Genomic DNA, 23,369 nt, shown 5'->3' with positions numbered 1-23,369 from the left:
AACTTAGAGACTTAGATTATAGTTTTAGTTTAGTTTAGGTTTAGTTAAGAGTTTAGAGTTTTTTAGCTTAGAGTATTTGCTTAGAGTTTTTGTTAGAGTTCTAGTTTAGTTTAGTTTTAGTTAAGAGTTTGGTGTTTTACCTTGGAGTCATAGCTTAGAGTTTTAGTTAGAGTTCTAGTTTAGTTTAGTTTTTGTTAAGAGTTTAGAATTTTAGCTTAGAGTCTTAGCTTAGAGTTTTTGTTAGAGTTCTAGTTTAGTTTAGTTTTATTTAAGAGTTTAGAGTTTTTAGCCTAGAGTCTTAGCATAGTTTTTTTCGAAGTTCTAGTTTAGTTTAGTAATAGTTAAGAGTTTAGAGTTTTAGCTTAGAGTCTTAGCTTAGAGTTTTTGTTAAATTTGAAGTTTAGTTTAGTAATAGTTAAGAGTTTAGAGTTTTAGCTTAGAGTCTTAGCTTAGAGTTTTATTTTAGTTTAATAATAGTTAAGAGTTTAGAGTTTTAGCTTAGAGTCTTAGCTTAGAGTTTTAGTTTAGTTTAGTTTTATCTAAGAGTTGAGAGTTTTTTATATTATAGTATTATCTTAGAGTTTTTGTTAGAGTTCTAGTTTAGTTTAGTTTTAGTTAAGTGTTTAGAGTTTTTAGCTTAGAGTCTCAGCTTAGAGTTTTGGTTATAGTTCAAGTTTAGTTTAATTTTAGTTAAGAGTTTAGAGTTTTACATTATAGTCTTAGCTTAGAGTTCTAGTTAGAGTTGAATTTTAGTTTAGCTATAGTTAAGAATTTATATTTTTAGATTAGAGTAATAGCTTAAAGTTTTACTTAAAGTTGTAGTTTAGTTAAGTTTTAGTGAAGGGTTTCGAGTTTTAGCTTAGAGTCTTACCTTAGAGTTTTTGTTAGAGTTCTAGTTTAGTTTAGTTTTAGTTAAGAGTTTAGAGTTTTAACTTAGTCTTAGATTAGAGTTTTAGTTAGAGTTCTAGTTTAGTTTAGTTATAGTTAAGAATTTAGAGTTTTATCTTAGAGTCATAGCTTAGAGTTTTAGTTAGAGTTATAGTTTAGTTAAGTTATAGATAAGAGTTTAAAGTTTTAAATTACAGTCTTAGCTTAGAGTTTTAGTTAGAGTTCTAGTTTAGTTTAGTTTTAGTTAAGATTTTATAGTTTTAGCTTAGAATCTTAGCTTATAGTTTGTGTTAGAGTTCTAGTTTAGTTTAGTTATAGTTAAGAGTCTCGAGTTTTTAGCTTAGAGTCTTAGATTAGAGTTTCTGTTAGAGTTCTAGTTTAGTTTACTTCTAGTTAAGAGTTTAGAGTTTTAGCTTAGAGTATTAGCTTAGAGTTTTTGTTAGAGTTCTAGTTTATTTTAGTAATAGTTAAGAGTTTAGAGTTTTAGCTTAGAGTCTCAGCTTAGAGTTTTTTTGTTAGAGTTCTAGTTTAGTTTAATTTTAGTTGAGAGTTTTATTTTTTACCTTTGAGTTTCAGTTAGAGTTCTAGTTGACCTTTACCTAAAAGATATGTGTTTTACATAATAACATTAGCCTATAGTTTTATTTATAGATTTAGTTCAATTTAGTCTTAGTTAATAGCTAAGAATTTTACCTTAGAGTCTTAGCTTAGAGTTTTAGTTTGAGTTCTAGTTTAGTTTAGTTTTAGTTAAGAGTTTAGAGTTTTAGCTTAGAGTCTTAGCTTAGAGTTTTTGTTAATGTTCTAGTTTAGTTTTAGATAATTGTTTAGAGTTTTAGCTTAGAGTCTTAGATTAGAGTTTTAGTTAAAGTTGAATTTTAATTTATTAATTGTTAAGAGTTCAGAGTTTTAGCTTAGAGTCTTAGCTTAGAGTTTTTGTTTAGTCTAGTTTTAGTTAAGAGATTAGAGCTTTTTAGCTTAGAGTCTTAGCTTAGAGTTTATGTTAGAGTTCTAGTTTAGTTTAGTTTTAGTTAAGAGTTTGGTGTTTTACCTTAGAGTCTTAGCTTAGAGTTTTAGTTAGAGTTCTAGTTTAGTTTAGTTTTAGTTAAGAGTTTCGAATTTTAGCTTAGAGTTTTAGCTTAGAGTTTTTGTTAGAGTTCTAGTTTATTTTAGTTTTGAGTTCTAGTTTAGTTTACATATAGTTAAGAGTTTGGAGTTTTACCTTAGAGACTTAGCTTAGAGTTTTAGTCTAGTTTAGTTTTAGTTAAGAGTTCAGAGTTTTTTAGCTTAGAGTCTGAGCTTAGAGTTTTTGTTAGAGTTCTAGTTTAGTTTAGTTTTAGTTAAGAGTTTGGTGTTTTACCTTTGAGTCTTAGCTTAGAGTTTTTGTTTGAGTTTTAGTTTATTTGATTTATAGTTAAGAGTTGACAGTTTTTTGATAAGGTTCTTAGCATATAGTCTGTGTTAGTGTTCTAGTTTAGTTTAGTTATGTTCAAGAGCTGGTAGTATATCATCAGCACCTTTTATCTGAGTTTATGTTAGTTTTCGATCGTATTTAGTTGTGAGTTATTTTTGTGTCTGCGTAAATTTAATAGTTGTGAATTTACCTTAGAGACTTAGCTTAGAGTTTTAGTTTAGTTTAGTTTTAGTTAAGAGTTTAGAGTTTTACCTTAGAGTCTTAGCTTAGAGTTTTAGTTAGAGTTCTAGTTTAGTTTAGTTATAGTTAAGAATTTAGAGTTTTAGCTTAGTCATATATTAGAGTTTTAGTTAGAGTTCTAGTTCAGTTTAGTTTTAGTTAAGAGTTTACAGTTTTAGATTAGAGTCATAGCTTAGAGTTTTAGTTAAAGTTATAGTTTAGTTAAGGTATAGTTAAGAGTTTAGAGTTTTACCTTAAAGTCAAAACTAAGAGTTTTAGATAGAGTTATAGTTAAGTTTATTTTTAGTTAATAGTTTTTAGTTTTAGAATATATTATTAGATTATAGTGTGTGTTATATTTATATTTTATTTTATTTATATTTAAGAGTATAGATGTTTTAGCTTATATTCTTATCTTAGAGTTTCTGTTAGAGTTATATTTTAGTTTAATTATAGTTAAGAGTTTAGAGTTTTAGCTTAGAGTCTTAGCTTATAGTTTGTGTTAGAGTTCTAGTTTACTTTAGTAATAGTTAAGAGTTTAGAGTTTTAGCTTAGAGTCTTAGCTTAGAGTTTTTGTTAGAGTTCTAGTTTAGTTTAGTTGTAGTTAAGAGTTTGGTGTTTTACCTTAGAGACTTAGCTTAGAGTTTTAGTTTAGTTTAGTTTTAGTTAGGAGCTTAGAGTTTTAGCATAGAGTCTTATCTTAGGGTTTTTATTGGAGTTCTAGTTTAGTTTAGTTTTAGTTAAGAGTTTAGAGTTTTTAGCTTAGAGTCTTAGTATAGAGTTTTTTGTTGAAGTTATAGTTTAGTTTAGAATTTTAGATTAGAATTAGATTTTTAATTAGAGTTATAGTTTAGTTTAGTTTTAGTTAAGAGTTTAGAGTCTTAGCTTATAGTCTTAGCTTAGAGTCTTAGTTGGAGTTCTACTTTAGTTTAGTTTTAGTTAAGAGTTTAGAGTTTTAGCTTAGAGTTTTTGTTAGAGTTCTAGTTTAGTTTAGTTATAGTTAAAAGTTTGGAGTTTTACCTTTTAGACTTAGCTTAGAGTTTTAGTTTAGTTTATTTTTACTTAAGAGTTTAGAGTTTTAGCTCATAGTCTCAGCTTACAGTTTTTGTTAGAGTTCTAGTTTTGTTTAGTTTTAGTTAAGAGTTTACTGTTTTTAGATTAGAGTCTTAGTTTAGAGTTTTTGTTGAAGTTCTAGTTTAGTTTAGTTTTAGTTTAGAGTTTTAGCTTAGACTTAGAGTTTTAATTAGAGTTCTAGTTTAGTTTAGTTTTAGTTAAGAGTTTAGAGTTTTTAGCTTAGAGTCTTAGCTTAGTTTTATTTAGAGTTATAGTTTAATTTAGTTTTAGTTAAGATTTTAGAGTTTTACCATAGAGTCTTAGCTTAGAGATTTAGTTAGAGATAAAGTTTAGTTTAGTTACATTTAAGAATTTAGATTTTTAGCTTAGAGTCATAGCTTGGAGTTTTACTTAAAGTTACAGTTTGTTTAAGTTTTAGTTAAGAGATTCGAGTTTTAGCTGAGTCTTAGCTTAGAGTTTTTGTTAGAGTCCTAGTTTAGTTTAGTTAAGAGTTTAGAGTTTTAACTTAGAGTCTTAGCTTAGAGTTTTTGTTAGAGTTCTAATTTAGTTTAATTTTAGTTAAGAGTTTGATGTTTTACCTTTGAGTTTCAGGTAGAGATCTAGTTTAGTTTTAGTTAAGAATTTAGAATTTTAGCTTAGAGTCTTATCTTAGAGTTTTTGTTAGAGTTCAAGTTTATTTTAGTTTTAGTTACGAGTTTAGAGTTTTTAGCTTAGAGTCTTAGCTTAGAGTTTTTGTTGAAGTTCTATTTTAGTTTAGTTTTAGTTAGTAGTTTAGAGTTTTAGCTTAAGAGTCTTAGCTTAGAGTTTATGTTAGAGTTGAAGTTTAGTTTAGTAATAGTTAAGAGTTTAGAGTTTTAGCTTAGAGTCTTAGCTTAGAGTTCAAGTTTACTTTAGATATAGTTAAGCGTTTGGAGTTTTACCTTCGAGACTTAGCTTAGATTTTTAGTTTAGTTTAGTTTTAGTTAAGAGTTTAGAGGTTTTTTTTAGCTTAGAGTCTTAGCTTAGAGTTTTTGTTAGATTTCTAGTTTCGTATAGTTTTAGTTAAGAGTTTGGTGTTTTACCTTAGAGTATTAGCTTAGAGTTTTCCTTAGAGTTCTAGTTTAGTTTAGTTTTAGTTAAGAGTTTAGAGATTTATCTTAGAGTCTTAGAATAGAGTTTTAGTTAGAGTTATAGTTTAGTTTAGTTTTAGTTAAGAGTTTAGAGTTTTTATCTTAGAGTCTTAGCTTAGAGTTACAGTTAGAGTTGAAGTTTAGTTTAGTTATAGTTAAGAATTTAGAGTTTTTAGCTTAGAGTCGTAGTTTAGAGTTTTTGTTTAGTTTAGTTTCAATTAAGAGTTTAGAGTTTTAACCTAGAGTCTTAGCTTAGAGTTTTTGTTAGAGTTCTAGTTTAGTTTAGTTTTAGTTAAGAGTTTGGTGTTTTACCTTAGAGTCTTAGCTTAGTGTTTTTAGTTAGAGTTCTAGTTTAGTTTAGTTTTAGTTAAGAGTTTAGAATTTTAGCTTAGAGTCTTAGCTAAGTTTTTTTTAGAGTTCTTTTTTATTTTAGTTTTGAGTTCTAGTTTAGTTTACATATAGTTAAGAGTTTGGAGTTTTACCTTAGAGACTTAGCTTAGAGTTTTAGTTTAGTTTAGTTAAGAGTTTAGAGTTTTTTAGCTTAGAATATTAGCTTAGAGTTTTTGTTAGAGTTCTAGCTTAGTTTAGTTTTAGTTAAGAGTTTTGTGTTATAACCTAGAGTCTTAGCTTATAGTTTTTGTTAGAGTTCTAGTTTATTTTAGTTTTATATAAGAGTTTATAGTTTTTTAGATTATATTATTATCTTAGATTTTTTTTTATATTTCTAGTTTATTTTAGTTTTATTTAAGAGTTTAAAGTTTTTAGCTTAGAGTCTTAGCTTAGAGTTTTTGTTGAATTTTTAGTTTAGTGTAGTTTTAGTTAATAGTTTAGAGTTTAAGCTTAGAGTCTTAGCTTAGAGTTTTTGTTAGAGTTGAAGTTTAGTTTAGTAATAGTTACGAGTTTGGTGTTTTACCTTAGAGTCAAAGCTTAGACTTTTAGTTAGAGTCCTAGTTTAGTTTAGTTTTAGTTAAGAGTTTAGAGTTTTAGCTTAGAGTCTTAGCTTAGAGTTTTTGTTTAGTTTAGTTTTAGTTAAGAGTTTAGAGTTTTTTAGCTTATAGTCTTAGCTTAGAGTTTTTTTTACAGTTCTAGTTTAGTTTAGTTCTATTTAAGAGTTTAGAGTTTTTAGCTTAGAGTCTTAAATTAGAGTTTTAGTTAGAGTTCTAGTTTAGTTTTAGTTAAGAGTTTAGAGTTTTACCCTAGAGTCTTAGCTTAGAGTTCTAGTTAGAGTTGAAGTTTAGTTTAGTTACAGTTAAGAATTTAGAGTTTTAGCTTAGAGTCATAGCTTAGAGTTTTACTTAAATTTGTAGTTTAGTTAAGTTTTAGTTAAGAGATTCGAGTTTTAGCTTAGAGTCTTACCTTAGAGTTTTTGTTAGACTTCTAGTTTAGTTTAGTTTTAGTTAAGAGTTTAGAGTTTTACCTTAGAGTCTTAGCTTAGAGTTTTAGTTAAAGTTATAGTTTAGTAAAGTTATAGTTAAGAGTTTAGAGTTTTACCTTAGAGTCATGGCTTAGAGTTTTAGTTAGAGTTCTAGTTCAATTTAGTTTTGGTTAAGAGTTTAGAGTTTTAGCTTAGAGTCTCAGCTTATAATTTGTGTTAAAGTTCTAGTTTAGTTTAGTTAATGATAAGAGTCTAGTTTTTTTAGGTTCGAGTCTCAACCGAGAAATTCCGATAGAACTCTGGTTTAGTTAACTCCTATCTAAGAGTGCCGATCTCCTGATAAGCGTGTTAGCTTCGCTTTTTTCCAAGTTTTAAAGTTTAGTTTAGTATTAGTTAAGAGTTTGGTGTTTTTCCTTAGAGTCTTAGCTTAGAGTTTTTGTTTGACTTCTAGTTTAGTTTAGTTATAGTTAAGAGTTTGGTGTTTTACCTTAGAGACTTAGCTTAGAGTTTTAGTTTAGTTTAGTTTTAGTTAAGAGTTTTAGCTTAGAGTCTTATCTTAGAGTTTTTGTTAGAGTTCTAGTTTAGTTTAGTTTTTGTTAAGAGTTTAGAGTTTTTAGATTAGAGTCTTAGTTTAGAGTTTTTTGTTGAAGTTCTAGTTTAGTTTAGAATTTTAGCTTAGACTTAGAGTTTTTAGCTTAGATTTTAGCTTAGATTTAATTGAATGTGTTTGGGGAAATGGTGGGCGTGAGAGGGGGGTTAGTTGCTCTACATTCACTTTTGACTATTAAAAAGGACACTAGCCCTCTGAATTCCCATTCAAATGAGATCTTTTTGAAGTTTCTATGACAACACTTTCTATCAAAAACCTTACATCCCCCCAGGCCATAACTTACAACCCTTGCCCTAAGGGCTCTTAGGGGAATATCGTCCTCAAAGACCTAATTTTCAGAACTTTTAACTACGTTGAACAAAAAAATTATCTCAAAATTTTGACTCCAATTTGTTTGGGAAATGTTGTAGATTAGAGGAGGGTTAGTTGGCCTTCAATCACTTTTAAATATTAGAAAGGATACTTTCCCAATCAATTTTCAATCAAATAAGCTCTTTTTGAAGTTTTACAACAACACTTTCTATAAAAAAAAACTTTATATTCCCCCAGGATATAGCTTACAACCCTTACCCTGTGGGCTGTAGGAAGAGTTTCATCCTCAAAGACATAATTTCCTGACCTTTCAACTACGTTGAATAAAATGTCTACCTCAAAATTTTGATTGGATGTGTTTGGGAAAATGGTGGGCGTGCGAGGGGGGTTAGTTGTCCTCTAATCACTTTCGACTATTAAAAAGGCCACGAGCCCTTTGAATTTCCAATCAAATCAGTCCTTCTTGAAGTTTATACTAAAACACTACAAAAACCTTATTTGCCCCAAGGGCATAACTTACAACCCTTGCCCTGAGGGGTTTGGGGGGTTGTCATCTTCAAAGACCTAATTTCCAGAACTTTCAACTACGTTGAAAGTTCTGAACTTGAGAACTTGAAAAAAATGGCTATCTCGAAATTTTTTTTGTATTTGTTTGGGGAGATGATTGGCGTGAGAGGGGGTTTAGTTGCCCTCCAATTACTTTAGACTATTAAAAAGGGCACTAGCCATTTCAATTTCCAGTCGAAGAAGCCGTTTTTGAAGTTTTTATGACAACGCGTTCTATAAAACCTTATATGCCCCAGGGCGTAACTTAAAACCATTGCCATGACGCTGTGGAGGGGTTGTCATCCTTAAGCACCTAATTTCCAAAACTTTCAACTACGTTGCACAAAATGGCTATATAAAAATTTTGATTGGATGTGTTTGGGGAAAAGGTGGGCGTCAGAGGGAGGTTATTTGCCCTCCAATCACTTTCGACTACTGTAAAGGGCACTAGCCCTTTGAATTTCTAATCGAATGAGTCCTTTTTCAAGTTTCTACGACAAAGCTTTCAACAAAAACTTTATATGCCCCCAGGGCATAACTTATAATCCTTGCCCTGAAGACTGTGGGGGGAGTGTCCCGCTCAATAATATAATATCTAGAGCTAAAACCTTTGCCCTGAGGGTTTGGGGGGTTGGCATCCTCAAAGACCTAATTGCCAGAACTTTCAACAACGTTGAAAAAAATGGCTATTAGAGTTTTTGTTAGAGTTCCAGTTTAGTTTAGTTTTAGTTAAGAGTTTGGTGTTTTACCTTAGAGTCTTAGCTTAGAGTTTTAGTTAGAGTTCTAGTTTAGTTTAGTTTTAGTTAAGAGTTTAGAATTTTAGCTTAGAGTTTTTGTTAGAGTTCTAGTTTATTTTAGTTTTGAGTTCTAGTTTAGTTTACATATAGTTAAGAGTTTGGAAATTACCTTAGAGACTTAGCTTAGAGTTTTAGTTTAGTTTAGTTTTAGTTAAGAGTTTAGAGTTATACCTTAGAGTCTTAGCTTAGAGTTTTAGTTAGAGTTCTAGTTTAGTTTAGTTATAGTTAAGAATTTAGAGTTTTAGCTTAGAGTCATAGCTTAGAGTTTTAGTTAGAGTTCTAGTTTAGTTTAGTTATAGTTAAGAATTTAGAGTTTTAGCTTAGAGTCATAGCTTAGAGTTTTCGTTAAAGTTATAGTTTAGTAAAGTTATAGTTAAGAGTTTAGAGTTTTACCTTAGAGTCATAGCTTAGAGTTTTAGTTCGAGTTCTAGTTTAGTTTACTTCTAGTTAAGAGTTTAGAGTTTTAGCTTAGAGTCTTAGCTTATCGTTTGTGTTAGAGTTCTAGTTTAGTTTAGTAATAGTTAAGAGTTTAGAGTTTTAGCTTAGAGTCTTAGCTTAGAGTCTTAGCTTAGAGTTTTTGTTAGAGTTCTAGTTTCTAGAGTTCTAGAGTTCTAGTAGTTTGTGTTAGAGTTCTAGTTTAGTTTAGTAATAGTTAAGAGTTTAGAGTTTTAGCTTAGAGTCTTAGCTTAGAGTTTTAGTTAGAGTTCTAGTTTAGTTTAGTCATAGTTAAGAATTTAGAGTTTTAGCTTAGAGTCATAGCTTAGAGTTTTAGTTAGAGTTCTAGTTTTATTTAGTTATAGTTAAGAATTTAGAGTTTTAGTTAGAGTTCTAGTTTAGTTTACTTCTAGTTAAGAGTTTAGAGTTTTAGCTTAGAGTCTTAGCTTATAGTTTGTGTTAGAGTTCTAGTTTAGTTTAGTAATAGTTAAAAGTTTAGAGTTTTAGCTTAGAGTCTTAGCTTAGAGTTTTTGTTAGAGTTCTAGTTTCTAGAGTTCTAGTAGTTTTAGTTAGAGTTCTAGTTCAGTTTAGTTTTAGTTAAGAGTTTAGAGTTTTAGCTTAGAGTCTTAGCTTATAGTTTGTGTTAGAGTTCTAGTTTAGTTTAGTTATGGTTAAGAGTCTCGAGTTTTTAGCTTAGAGTCTTAGCTTAGAGTTTCTGTTCGAGTTCTAGTTTAGTTTCTAGTTAAGAGTTTAGAGTTTTAGCTTATAGTCTTAGCTTATAGTTTGTGTTTGAGCTCTAGTTTAGTTTAGTAATAATTAAGAGTTTAGAGTTTTAGCTTAGAGTCTTAGCTTAGAGTTTTTGTTAGAGTTCTAGTTTAGTTTAGTTATAGTTAAGAGTTTGGTGTTTTACCTTAGAGACTTAGCTTAGAGTTTTAGTTTAGTTTAGTTTTAGGTAGGAGTTTAGAGTTTTAGCTTAGAGTCTTATCTTAGAGTTTTTATTAGAGTTCTAGTTTAGTTTATTTAAGAGTTTAGAGTTTTTAGCTTAGAGTCTATTTATTATTATTATTATCAATTTATTAATACTAAAAAAAAAAAAACAATTACAAACTTAAAATTAATACACACCCAAGAAGCTAAGCTTGTAAAGGGCCAACAAAACAAATAAGACACTATTATAAAGCACATAAAAGAAGAGATTGGAAATATGATTAAATAAAAAAACAAAATCAAAGAAATATACTGAATGAAAAAAAGACATATAAATGTGGATGGAATGCAAAAAAAAGAAGAAAGAGGGAGAAAATACTATACTGGAAATACCCAGTGAGAAAGTGCCTTTACAGAAAGAGATAGAGGGACATCAGGAGGGATGGAGTTCCAAAATAAAATAGATTGATAAACAGGAGACCTCTGACCTGCTCTCGATGATCGCTTAGGTAAAATGAACCTGCGATAAGAGCTATGTAAAAAAGAAGAGTACCTACCTCAGCCTGACAGAAAGAAAAACTGCTGCAGAGACGGTGGGAGCGTACCTAGAAAGGCAGACTATGCTAAATAAAGGTAACCTTTACCCACAATACGATCCAGCGTAACTATTCCGGTATCATTATAAAGATCAGAGGAAGGATTAAAACGAGGTCGAAGAAAAGTGGCCTTTACTGCCCTATTTTGGGCTCTTTGAAGTGAGCAGAGAAGAGATTTATTAGTACTACCCCAGACAGAACAGCAATAAGAAAGGTAAGGAAAAATAAAAGCATAATAAAGAGAAAGCATAACATCTGGGGGAAGAAATGAGTTAACCCTGTGTAACATTGAAGATTGGCGGAGAAAAAGGGAACGGGTATGGTTTAAAAGAAAGAAAACAGTCAAGATACACACCAAGAAATTTCACAATAGTAGCTTGCGGTATAATATCATTCCCATAAGTCAGAATGGTTGGTTCCCTTGCGTCTCTCATACGATAAGGGGTTCTAAAGTGTACAAAGGCACTTTTTTGGCTGTTAAGAGTCATACCATTTGACCAGCACCAATCTTTTACTTTATCAAGAAGACCTTTAGCTAGGGAAATGACAGATGGCAGGTCCACTGCAGCAATGAAAAAGTTACTGTCATCAGCAAAAAGAATAGGGTGTACAAGGGGATGAAGACCATCAACAAGATAATTAATATAAATTAAAAACAAAAGTGGTCCAAGCACAGCGCCCTGTGGGACACATTTCACAATAGGCAAAGTAGAGGAAGAAGTACCATTAACCGAAACAAACTGAGATCTCCCTGAGAGGGAAGACCTTAACCATTCAAGTGGGACTCCATGCACTCCAAATTAAGATAATTTAGACAAAAGAACAGAGTGAACGACCATATCAAATGCCTTTGAAAAGTCAAGAAATAGACCCAAAACACACGAGTCTTAGTTTAGAGTTTTTTGTTTAAGTTCTATTTTAGTTTAGTTATAACTAAGAGTTTGGTATTTTACCTTAGAGACTTAGCTTAGAGTTTTAGTTTAGTTTAGTTTTAGTTAGGAGTTTAGAGTTTTAGCTTAGAGTCCTATCTTAGATTTTTTTGTTAGAGTTCTAGTTTAGTTTAGTTTTAGTTAAGAGTTTAGAGTTTTAGCTTAGAGTCTTAGCTTAGAGTTTTTGTTAGAGTTCTAGTTTAGTTTAGTTATAGTTAAGAGTTTAGAGTTTTACCTTAGAGACTTAGCTAAGAGTTTTAGTTTAGTTTAGTTTTACTTAAGAGTTTAGAGGTTGAGCTTAGAGTCTCAGCTTAGAATTTTTGTTAGAGTTCTAGTTTAGTTTAGTTTTATTTAATAGTTTAGTGTTTTTAGCTTAGAGTCTTAGTTTAGAGTTTTTGTTGAAGTTCTAGTTTAGTTTATTTTTAGTTTAGAGTTTTAGCTTAGACTTAGAGTTTTAATTAGAGTTCTAGTTTAGTTTTAGTTAAGAGTTTAGAGTTTTTAGCTTAGAGTCTTAGCTTAGTTTTATTTAGAGTTCTAGTTTAGTTTAGTTTTAGTTAAGAGTTTAGAGTTTTACCATAGTGTCTTAGCTTATAGTTTTAGTTAGAGTTAAAGTTTAGTTTAGTTACAGTTAAAAATTTAGATTTTTAAATTAGAGTCATAGCTTAGAGTTTTACTCAAAGTTATAGTTTGGTTAAGTTTTAGTTAAGAGTTTCGAGTTTTAGCTGAGTCTTAGCTTAGAGTTTTTGTTAGAGTTCTAGTTTAGTTTAGTTAAGAGTTTAGAGTTTTACCTTAGAGTCTTAGCTTAGAGTTTTTGTTAGAGTTCTAATTTAGTTTAATTTTAGTTAAGAATTTGATGTTTTACCTTTGAGTTTCAGGTAGAGATCTAGTTTAGTTTTAGTTAAGAATTTAGAATTTTAGCTTAGAGTCTTAGCTTAGAGTTTTTGTTAGAGTTCTAGTTTATTTTAGTTGTAGTTAAGAGTTTAGAGTTTTTACCTTAGAGTCTTAGCTTAGAGTTTTTGTTGAAGTTCTATTTTAGTTTTAGTTAATAGTTTTTTGAGTTTTAGCTTAGAGTCTTAGTTTAGAGTTTATGTTAGAGTTGAAGTTAAGTTTAGTAATAGTTAAGAGTTTAGAGTTTTAGCTTAGAGTTTTTGTTAGAGTTCAAGTTTAGTTTAGATATAGTTAAGCGTTTGGAGTTTTACCTTCGAGACTTAGCTTAGAGTTTTAGTTTAGTATAGTTTTAGTTAAAGAGTTTAGAGTTTTTTAGCTTAGAGTCTTAGCTTAGAGTTTTTGTTAGAGTTCTAGTTTAGTTTAGTTTTAGTTAAGAGTTTGGTGTGTTACCTTAGAGTCATAGCTTAGAGTTTTAGTTAGATTTCTAGTTTAGTTTAGTTTTAGTTAAGAGTTTAGAGTTTTAGCTTAGAGTCTTATCTTAGAGATTTTGTTAGAGTTCTAGTTTAGTTTAGTTTTAGTTAAGAGTTTAGAGTTTTTAGCTTAGAGTCTTAGCTTAGAGTTCTAGTTAGAGTTGAAGTTTAGTTTAGTTATAGTTAAGAATTTAGAGTTTTTAGCTTAGAGTCGTAGTTTAGAGTTTTTGTTTAGTTTAGTTTTAGTTAAGAGTTTTGTGTTTTACCTTAGAGTCTTAGCTTAGAGTTTTAATTAGAGTTCTAGTTAAGTTTAGTTTTGGTTAAGAGTTTAGAATTTTAGCTTAGAGTCTTAGCTTAGAGTCTTTGTTAGAGTTCTAGTTTATTTTAGTTTTGAGTTCTAGTTTAGTTTACATATAGTTAAGAGTCTGGAGTTTTACCTTAGAGACTTAGCTTTGAGTTTTAGTTTAGTTTAGTTTTAGTTAAAAGTTTAGAGTTTTTTAGCTTAGAGTCTTAGCTTAGAGTTTTTGTTAGAGTTATAGTTTATTTTAGTTTTAGTTAATAGTTTGGTGTTTTACCTTAGAGTCTTAGCTTAGAGTTTTAGTTAGAGTTCCAGTTTAGTTTAGTTTTAGTTAAGAGTTTACAGTTTTTTAGCTTAGAGTCTTACCTTAGAGTTTTTGTTAGAGTTCTAGTTTATTTTAGTTTTATTTAAGAGTTTAGAGTTTTTAGCTTAGAGTCATAGCTTGGAGTTTTTGTTAGAGTTTTAGTTTAGTTTAGTTTTAGTTAAGAATTTAGAGTTTTACCTTAGAGTCTTAGCTTAGAGTTTTAGTTAGAGTTCTAGTTTAGTTTAGTTATAGTTAAGAATTTAGAGTTTTAGCTTCGAGTCATAGCTTAGAGTTTTAGTTAAAGTTATAGTTTAGTAAAGTTATAGTTAAGAGTTTAGAGTTTTACCTTAGAGTCATAGCTTAGAGATTTAGTTAGAGTTCTAGTTCAGTTTAGTTTTAGTTAAGAGTTTAGAGTTTTAGCTTAGAGTCTTAGCTTATAGTTTGTGTTAGAGTTCTAGTTTAGTTTAGTTATAGTTAAGAGTCTCGAATTTTTAGCTTAGAGTTTATGTTAGAGTTCTAGTTTAGTTTACTTCTAGTTAAGAGTTTAGAGTTTTACCTTAGAGTTTTTGTTAGAGTTCTGGTTTAGTTTAGTTATAGTTAAGAGTTTGGTGTTTTACCTTAGAGACTTAGCTTAGAGTTTTAGTTTAGTTTAGTTTTAGTTAAGAGTTTAAGCTTAGAGTCTTATCTTAGAGTTTTTATTAGAGTTCTAGTTTAGTTTTAGTTAAGAGTTTAGAGTTTTTAGCTTAGAGTCTTAGTTTAGAGTTTTTTTGTTGAAGTTCTAGTTTAGTTTAGAATTTTATCTTAGACTTAGAGATTTTAGCTTAGATTTAGACTTAGAGTTTTTTTTAGAGTTCTAGTTTAGTTTAGATATAGTTAAGAGTTTGGAGTTTTACCTTCGAGACTTAGCTTAGAGTTTTAGTTTAGTTTAGTTTTAGTTAAGAGTTTAGAGTTTTTTAGCTTAGAGTATTAGCTTAGAGTTTTTGTTAGAGTTCTAGTTTAGTTTAGTTTTATTTAAGAGTTTAGAGTTTTTAACTTAGAGTCTTAGCTTAGAGTTTTTGTTGAATTTTTAGTTTAGTGTAGTTTTAGTTAATAGTTAAGAGTTTTAGCTTATACTCTTAGCTTAGAGTTTTTGTTAGAGTTGAAGTTTAGTTTAGTAATAGTTAAGAGTTTATAGTTTAAGCTCAGAGTCTTAGCTTAGAGTTTTTGTTAGAGTTCTAGTTTAGTTTAGATATAGTTAAGAGTTTGGAGTTTTACCTTAGAGACTTAGCTTAGAGTTTTAGTTTAGTTTAGATTTAGTTAAGAGTTTGAGTTTTTAGCTTAGAGTCATAGCTTAGAGTTTTTGTTAAAGTTGAAGTTTAGTTTTAGTTAAGAGTTTGGTGCTTTACCATGGAATCTTAGCTTAGAGTTTTAGTTAGAGTTCTAGTTTAGTTTAGTTTTAGTTAAGAGTTTAGAAATTTAGCTTAGAGTCTTAGCATAGAGTTTTTGTTAGAGTTCTTGTTTAGTTTAGTTTTAGTTAAGAGTTTGGAGTTTTTAGCTTCTAGTCTTAGCATAGTTTTTGTTGAAGTTCTAGTTTAGTTTAGTAATATTTAAGAGTTTAGAGTTTTAGATTAGAGTCTTAGCTTAGAGTTTTTGTTAAAGTTGAAGTTTAGTTTAGTAATAGTTAAGAGTTTAGAGTTTTAGCTTAGAGTCTTAGCTTAGAGTTTTTGTTAAGGTTGAATTTTAGTTTAGTAATAGTTAATAGTTTAGAGTTTTAGCTTAGAGTCTTATCTTAGAGTTTTAGTTTAGTTTAGTTTTAGTTAAGAGTTTAGAGTTTTTTAGCTTAGAGTCTTAGCTTAGAGTTTTTGTTAGAGTTCTAGTTTAGTTTTGTTTTAGTTAAGAGTATAGAGTTTTTAGCTTAGATTCTTAGCTTAGAGTTTTAGTTAGAGTTCTAGTTTAGTTTAGTTTTAGTTAATAGTTTAGAGTTTTACCATAGAGTCTTAGCTTAGAGTTCTAGTTAGAGTTGAAGTTTAGTTTAGTTACAGTTAAGAAATTAGAGTTTTATCTTAGAGTCATAGATTAGAGTGTTACTTAAAGTTGTAGTTTAGTTAAGTTTTAGTGAAGAGTTTCGAGTTTTAGCTTAGAGTCTTACCTTAGAGTTTTTGTTAGAGTTATAGTTTAGTTTAGTTTTAGTTAAGAGTTTAGAGTTTTACCTTAGTCTTATCATAGAGTTTTAGTTAGAGTTCTAGTTTAGTTTAGTTATAGTTAAGAATTTAGAGTTTTAGCTTAGAGTCATAGCTTAGAGTTTTAGTTAAAGTTATAGTTTAGTTAAGTTATAGTTAAGAGTTTAAAGTTTTACCTTAGAGTCATAGCTTAGAGTTTTAGTTAGAGGTCTAGTTCAGTTTAGTTTTAGTTAAGAGTTTAGAGTTTTAGTTTTGAGTCTTAGCTTATAGTTTGTGTTAGAGTTCTAGTTTAGTTTAGATATAATTAAGAGTCTCGAGGTTTTAGCTTAGAGTCTTAGCTTAGAATTTATATTAGCGTTCTAGTTTAGTTTATATATAGTTTAGAGTTTTAGCTTAGATTCTTAGCTTATAGTTTGTGTTAGAGTTCTAGTTTAGTTAAGTAATAGTTAAGAGTTTAGAGTTTTAGCTTAGCGTCTTAGCTTAGAATTTTTGTTAGAGTTCTAGTTTAGTTTAGTTATAGTTAAGAGTTTGGTGTTTTACCTTAGAGACTTAGCTTAGAGTTTTAGTTTAGTTTAGTTTTAGTTAAAAGTTTTAGTTTAGAGTCTTATCTTAGAGTTTTTATTAGAGTTCTAGTTTAGTTTAGTTTTAGTTAAGAGTTTAGAGTTTTTAGCTTAGAGTCTTAGTTTAGAGTTTTTTGTTGAAGTTCTAGTTTAGTTTAGAATTTTAGCTTAGACTTATAGTTTTAATTATAGTTCTAGTTTAGTTAAGTTTTAGTTAAGAGTTTCGAGTTTTAGCTTAGAGTCTTAGCTTAGAGTTTTTGTTAGAGTTCTAGTTTAGTTTAGTTATAGTTAAGAGTTTGGTGTTTTACCTTAGAGACTTAGCTTAGAGTTTTAGTTTAGTTTAGTTTTAGTTAAGAGTTTAGAGTTTTTAGCTTAGAGTCTTAGCTTAGAGTTTTTGTTGAACCTCTAGTTTAGTTTAGTTTTAGTTAAGAGTATATAGTTTTAGCTTAGAGTCCTAGCTTAGAGTTTTTGTTAGAGTTTTAGTTTAGTTTAGTTAAGAGTTTAGAGTTTTATCATAGAATCATAGCTTAAAGTTTTTGTTGAAGTTGAAGTTTAGTTTAGTCATAGTTAAGAATTTAGAGTTTTTGGCTTTGAGTCTTAGCTTAGATTTTTACTTAGAGTTCTAGTTTAGTTTAGAGTAAAACTAGAGTTATAGTTAAGAGTCTCGATTTTTTAGCTTAGAGTCTTAGCTTAGAGTTTCTGTTAGAGTTCTAGTTTACTTTATATCTAGTTATGAGTTTAGAGTTTTAGCTTAGATTCTTAGCTTATAGTTGTCTTAGAGTTCAAGTTTAGTTTAGTAAAAGTTAGGAGTTTAGAGTTTTAGCTTAGAGTCTTAGCTTAGAGTTTTTGTTAGATTTGTAGTTTATTTTAGTTATAGTTAAGAGTTTGGTGTTTTACCTTAGAGACTTAGCTTAGAGTTTTAGTTTCGTTTAGTTTTAGTTAAAAGTTTAGAGTTTTAGTTTATAGTCTTATATTAGAGTTTTTATTAGAGTTGTAGTTTTGTTTAGTTTTAGTTAATAGTTTAGAGTTTTTAGCTTATAGTCTTAGTTTAGAGTTTTTTGTTGAATTTCTAGTTTAGTTTAGAATTTTAGCTTAGACTTATAGTTTTAATTAGAGTTCTAGTTTGGTTAAGTTTTAGTTAAGAGTTTCGAGTTTTAGCTTAGAGTCTTAGCTTAGAGTTTTTGTTAGAGTTCTAGTTTAGTTTAGTTATAGTTAAGAGTTTGGAGTTTTACCTTAGAGACTTATCTTAGAGTTTTATTTTAGTTTAGTTTTAGGTAAGAGTTTAGAGTTTTAGGTTAGAGTCTTAGCTTAGAGTTATAGTTAGAGTTGAAGTTTAGTTTAGTTATAGTTAAGAATTTAAGAGTTTTTAGCTTAGAGTCGTAGTTTAGAGTTTTTGTTAGAGTTCTAGTTTAGTTTAGTTAAGAGTTTAGAGTTTTATCATAGAATCATGGCTTAGAGTTTTTGTTGAAGTTTAAGTTTAGTTTAGTCATAGTTGAGAGTTTAGAGTTTTTAGCTTAGAGTCTTAGCTTAGAGTTTTACTTAGAGTTCTAGTTTAGTTTAGTTTTAGTTAAGAGTTTTATCTTAGAGTCTTAGCTTAGAGTTTATTTTTAAGTTCTAGTTTAGTTTAGTTAAGGGTTTAGAGTTCTAGCCTAGAGTCTTAGCTTAGAGTTTTAGTTAGAGTTCTAGCTTAGTTTAGTTTTAGTTAAGAGTTTAGAGTTTTACCTTAAAGTCTTAGCTTAGAGTTTTATTTCGAGTTTTAGTTTAGTTTTAGTGAAGAGTTTTGAGTTTTACCTTAAAGTCTTAGATTAGAGTTCTAATTGTGTTTTACGTTTCATTTAGTTTAGTTCTATTTCAGTGTTTATAGATTTAGCTTAGAGTCTTAGCTATAAGTTATCAATGAGAGTCACCTACTTATTTAGTTGTGTTTAAGTGTTTGAGTTTAGATGTATAAAATTTAATAGAAGCTATGAGATTTAGTTAAACTGGAAGCTTAGTCTAAACTAGCATAACCACAAAATTACACAATATTGCATAGAAATACCAAAACCATAGGTTAGATTAGGTTAGGTTAGAGGTTAGGTTTCTCCACGTTTAAGTTAGATTAGAATAGGTTAGCTTATCATGAGCACTCATGATAAGCTAACCTAATCTAACTGGTACAAAGTCGACATGGGGGGATTTTCCGGCGAGTATGGTTAGGTTGGGTTAGGCTAGATCAAGTTAGGTTAGGTTAGGTTAAGTTAGGTTAGGAAACCTAACCTCTAACCTAACCTAATCTGACCTATAGTTTTGGTATTTCTATGCAATATTGTGTAATTTTGTGGTTATGCTAGTTTAGACTAAACTTCAACTCTAACTAAATCTCTAAGCTAAGATTCTAGTTAAACCTCTAAGCTATAACTCTTAACTAAAACTAAACTAAACAATAACTCTAACTAAGACTCTAAGCTAAGACTCTAAGATAAAACTATAAACTCTTAACTATAACTAAACTAAACGAAACTTCAACCCCAACTAAAACTCTAATATAAGACTTTAAGTTAAAACTCAAAACTCTTAACTAAAACTAAACTAAACTAGAACTCTAAATAAAACTCTAAGCTAATACTATTAGGTAAAACTCTAAACTCTTAACTAAAACTAAACTAATCTATAACTCTAACTAAAACTCTAAGCTAAGACTCCAGGCTGAAACTCTAAACCCTTAACTATAACTAAACTAAACTTCCACTATAAGTGAAACTCTAATCTAATACTATAAGGTATAAATCCAAAATCTTAACTAAACTAAAGTATAACTACAACAAGATCTCTAAGCCAAGACTCTAAGACAAAATTCTAAACTCTTAACTAAAACTAAACTAGAACTAGACTAGAACTCTAAGTAAAAATCTAAGCTAAGACTCTAAGCTAAAAACTCTAAATTCTTAACTATGACTAAACTAAACTTCAACTTCAACAAAAACTCTAAGCTATGACTCTATGATAAAACTCTAAACTCTTAACTAAACTAAACTAGAACTCTAACAAAAACTCTAAACTACGACTCTAAGCTAAAAACTCTAAATTCTTAACTATAACTAAACTAAACTTCAACTCAAACTATAACTCTAAGCTAAGACTCTAAGCAAAAACTCTAAACTCTTAACTAAAACTAAACTAAACTTAAACTCTAACAAAAACTCTAAGCTAGGACTCTAAGCTAAAACTATAAACTCTTAACTAAAACTAAACTAAACTAGAGCTTCAACAAAAACTCTAAGCTAAGACTCTAAGCTAAAAACTCTAAACTCTTAACTAAAATTAAACTAAATTATAACTATAACAAAAACTCTAAGCTATGACTCTAATCTAAAATTCTAAGCTCTTAACTACAACTAAACTAAACTAGAACTCTAACTAAAACTCTAAGATATGACTCTAAGGTAAAACACCAAACTCTCAACTAAAACTAAACTAAACTAGAACTCTAAGCTAAGACTCAAAGGTAAAACTCCAAACGTTTAACTATAGCTAAACTAAACTAGAACTCAAACAAATACTCTAAGCTTAGACTCTAAGCTAAAACTCTAAACTCTTAACTATTACTAAACTAAACTTCAACTCTAACAAAAACTCTAAGATAAGACTCTAAGCTAAAACTCTAAACTCTTAACTAAAACTAAACTAGAACTTCAACAAAAACTCTAAGCTAAGACTCTAAGCTAAAAATTCTAAACTCTTAACTAAAACTATACTAGAGCTCTAACTAAAACTCTAAGCTAAGACTCTAAGGTAAAACACTAAACTCTTAACTAAAAGTAAACTAAACTAGAACTCTAACTGAAACTCATAGGTAAAACATGAAATTCTTAAATAAAATTAAACTAAACTAGAACTCTAACAAAAACTCTAAGCTAAGACTCTAAGTTAAAACTCTAAACTCTTAACTAAAACTAAACTAAACTAGAACTCTAACAAATCTCTAAGCTAAGACTCAGCTACAACTCGAAACTCTTAACTAAAACTTAACCAAACTATAACTTTAAGTAAAACTCTAAGCTATGACTCTAAGCTAAAAATCTAAATTCTTAACTGTAACTAAACTGAACTTTAACTATAACTAAAACTCTAAGCTAAAACTCTATGTTAAAACTATAAACTCTTAAATAAAACTAAATTAAACTGTAACTATAAATAAAAATAAGATAAGACTATAATCTAAAAACTCTAAACTCTTAACTAAAACTAAACTAAACTAGAACTCTAATTAAAACTCTAAGTCTAAGCTAAAACTCTAAACTAAAACTAAACTAAACTAGAATTTCAACAAAAACTCTAAGCTAAGACTCTAAGCTAAAACTCTAAACTCTTAACTATAACTAAACTAGAACTCTAACAAAAACTCTAAGCTGAGACTCTAAGCTAAAACTCTAAACTCTTAAGTAAAACTAAACTAAACTAAAACTCTAAGCTGTCTCTAAGGTAAAACTCAAAACTCTTAACTATAACTAAACTAAACTAGAACTCTAACTAAAACTCTAATCTAAGATTCTAAGATAAAACTCTAAACTATTAACTAAAACTAAACTAAACTAGAACACTAACAAAAACTCTAAGCTAAGACTCTATGCTAAAACTTTAAACTCTTAACTAAAACTAAACTAAACTAGAACTCTAACTAAAACTCTAAGTCTAAGCTAAAGCTCTAAACTAAACTAGAACTTCAACAAAAAACTCTTCACTAAGACTCTAAGCTAAAAACTCTAAACTCTTAACTAAAACTAAACTAAACTAGAACTCTAATAAAAACTCTAAGATAAGACTCTAAGCTAAAAATCTAAAATCTTAACTAAAACTAAACTAAACTAAAACTCTAAGCTAAGTCTCTAAGGTAAAACACCAAACTCTTAACTATAACTAAACTAAACTAGAACTCTAAAAACAACTCTAGGCTAATACTCCAAGCTAAAACTCTTAACTATTACTAAACTAAACTAGAACTCTAACACAAGCTATAAGCTAAGACTCTAAGCTAAAACTCTAAACTCTTAACTAGAAGTAAACTAAACTAGAACTATAACAGAAATTATAAGCTAAGATTCTAATCTAAAAACTCGAGACTCTTAACTATAACTAAACTAAACTAGAACTCTAACACAAACTATAAGCTAAGACTCTAAGCTAAAACTCTAAACTCTTAACTAGAAGTAAACTAAACTATAACTTTAACTAAAACTCAGCTATGACTCTAAGCTAAAACTCTAAATTCTTAACTATAACTAAACTAAACTAGAGCTCTAACTAAAACTCTAAGTTATGACTCTAGGGTAAAACTCTAAACTCTTAACTAAAACTAAACTAGAACTCTAAGAAAAACTCTAAGCTATGACTCTAACCTAAAACTCGAAACTCTTAACTAAAACTTAACTAAACTACAACTTTAAGTAAAACTCTAAGCTATGACTCTAAGCTAAAACTCTTAATTCTTAACTATAACTAAACTAAACTTCAACTCTAACTAGAATTCTAAGATAAGACTCTATGGTAAAACTCTAAACTCTTAACTAAAACTAAAGTAAACTAGAACTCTAACAAAAACTCTAAGCTAAGACTCTAAGCTAAAAAACTCTAAACTCTTAATTAAAACTAAACTAAACTAAAACTCTAAGCTAAGACTCTAAGCGTAAACTCTAAACTATTAACTATTAATAAACTAAACTTCAAACATAAATAGAACTCTTATATAAGACTATAATATAAAACTATAAAATCTTAACTGTTAATAAAATAAACATAAAATTTAACAAAACTCTAATATAAGACTCTAAGCTAAAAATCTAAACTCTTAAATATAACTAAACTAAAATAGAACTTCGACAAAAACTATGTTAAGACTCTATTCTAAAAACTCTAACTATTAACTAAAACTAAACTAAACTAGAACTCTAACAAAAACTCTAAGCTATGACTCTAAGCTAAAATTCTAAACTCTTAACTAAAACTAAACTAAGCTAGAACTCTAACTAAAAGTCTAAGCTATGACTCTAAGGTAAAACACCAAACTCTCAACTAAAACTAAACTAAACTAGAACTCTAACAAAAACTATAAGCTAAGACTCTAAGCTAAAAAATTCTAAACTCTTAACTAAAACTAAACTAAACAATAACTCTAACTAAAACTCTAAGCTAAGACTCTAAGCTAAAACTATAAACTCTTAACTATAACTAAACTAAACGAAACTTCAACCCTAACTAAAACTCTAATCTAAGACTTTAAGGTAAAACTCAAAACTCTTAACTAAAACTAAACAAAACTAGAACTCTAAATAAAACTCTAAGCTAAGACTTTAAGGTAAATCTCTAAACTCTTAACTAAAACTAAACTAAGCTAGAACTCTAACTAAAACTCTAAGCTAAGACTCCAGTCTAAAACTCTAAACCCTTAACTATAACTAAACTAAACTTCAACTCTAAGTAAAACTCTAAGCTAAGACTCTAAGGTAGAACTCTAAACTCTTAACTAAACTAAACTAGAACTTCAACAAAAACTAAGCTATGACTCTAAGATAAAACTCTATACTCTTAACTAAAACTAAACTAAACTAGAACTCTAAGTAAAAATCTAAGCTAAGACTCTAAGCTAAAAACTCAAAATTCTTAACTATGACTAAACTAAACTTCAACTCTAACAAAAACTCTAAACTACGACTCTAAGCTAAAAACTCTAAATTCTTAACTATAACTAAACTAAACTTCAACTCTAACTATAACTCTAAGCTAAGACTATAAGATAAAACTCAAAACTCTTAACTAAAACTAAGCTAAACGAAAACTCTAACAAAAACTCTAAGCTATGACTATAATCTAAAACTATAAAATATTAAAAAAAACTAAACTAAAATAGATATTCAAAAAAAACTATAATCTAAGACTATAATCTAAAAACTCTGAACTCTTACTAAAACTAAACTAAACTAGAACTCTAACAAAAACTCTAAGCTAAGACTCAAATATAAAATTCTAAACTCTTAACAAAAACTAAACTAAACTTTAACTCTAAATAATACTCTATGATGAGAATATAAGGTAAACACCAAACTCTTCAATTAAACTAAACTTCACTATAACAATAGAAAAAACTCTATTATGAGATTCCTCTATAAAAAACTCGAAGCCAATGACTAAAACTAACCTAAACTAAGACTATAAGATCAGAATTGAAGCTAAACCTCCCGACTCTTAAAACAGATTCAGCAAAACAATAAATTTCACAAAAACTCTAAGCTAAGACTCTAAACTAAAACTCTAAACTCTTAACTATTACTAAACTAAGCTTCAAGTCTAGCAAAAACTCTATGATAAAACTCTAAGCTAAAACTCTAAACTCTTAACTAAAACTAAACTAAGCTAGAACTTCAACAAAAACTCTAAGCTAAGACTCTAAGCTAAAATTCTAAACTCTTAACTAAACTAAACTAGA

This window comes from Artemia sp. Qi Xiang Cuo, chromosome 9 (assembly GCF_049724085.1).
Source record: "Artemia sp. Qi Xiang Cuo chromosome 9, ASM4972408v1, whole genome shotgun sequence".
NCBI lineage: Eukaryota > Metazoa > Arthropoda > Branchiopoda > Anostraca > Artemiidae > Artemia > Artemia sp. Qi Xiang Cuo.
The sequence above is the reverse complement of the archived record's forward strand: the minus strand, read 5'-3'. Positions refer to the sequence as shown.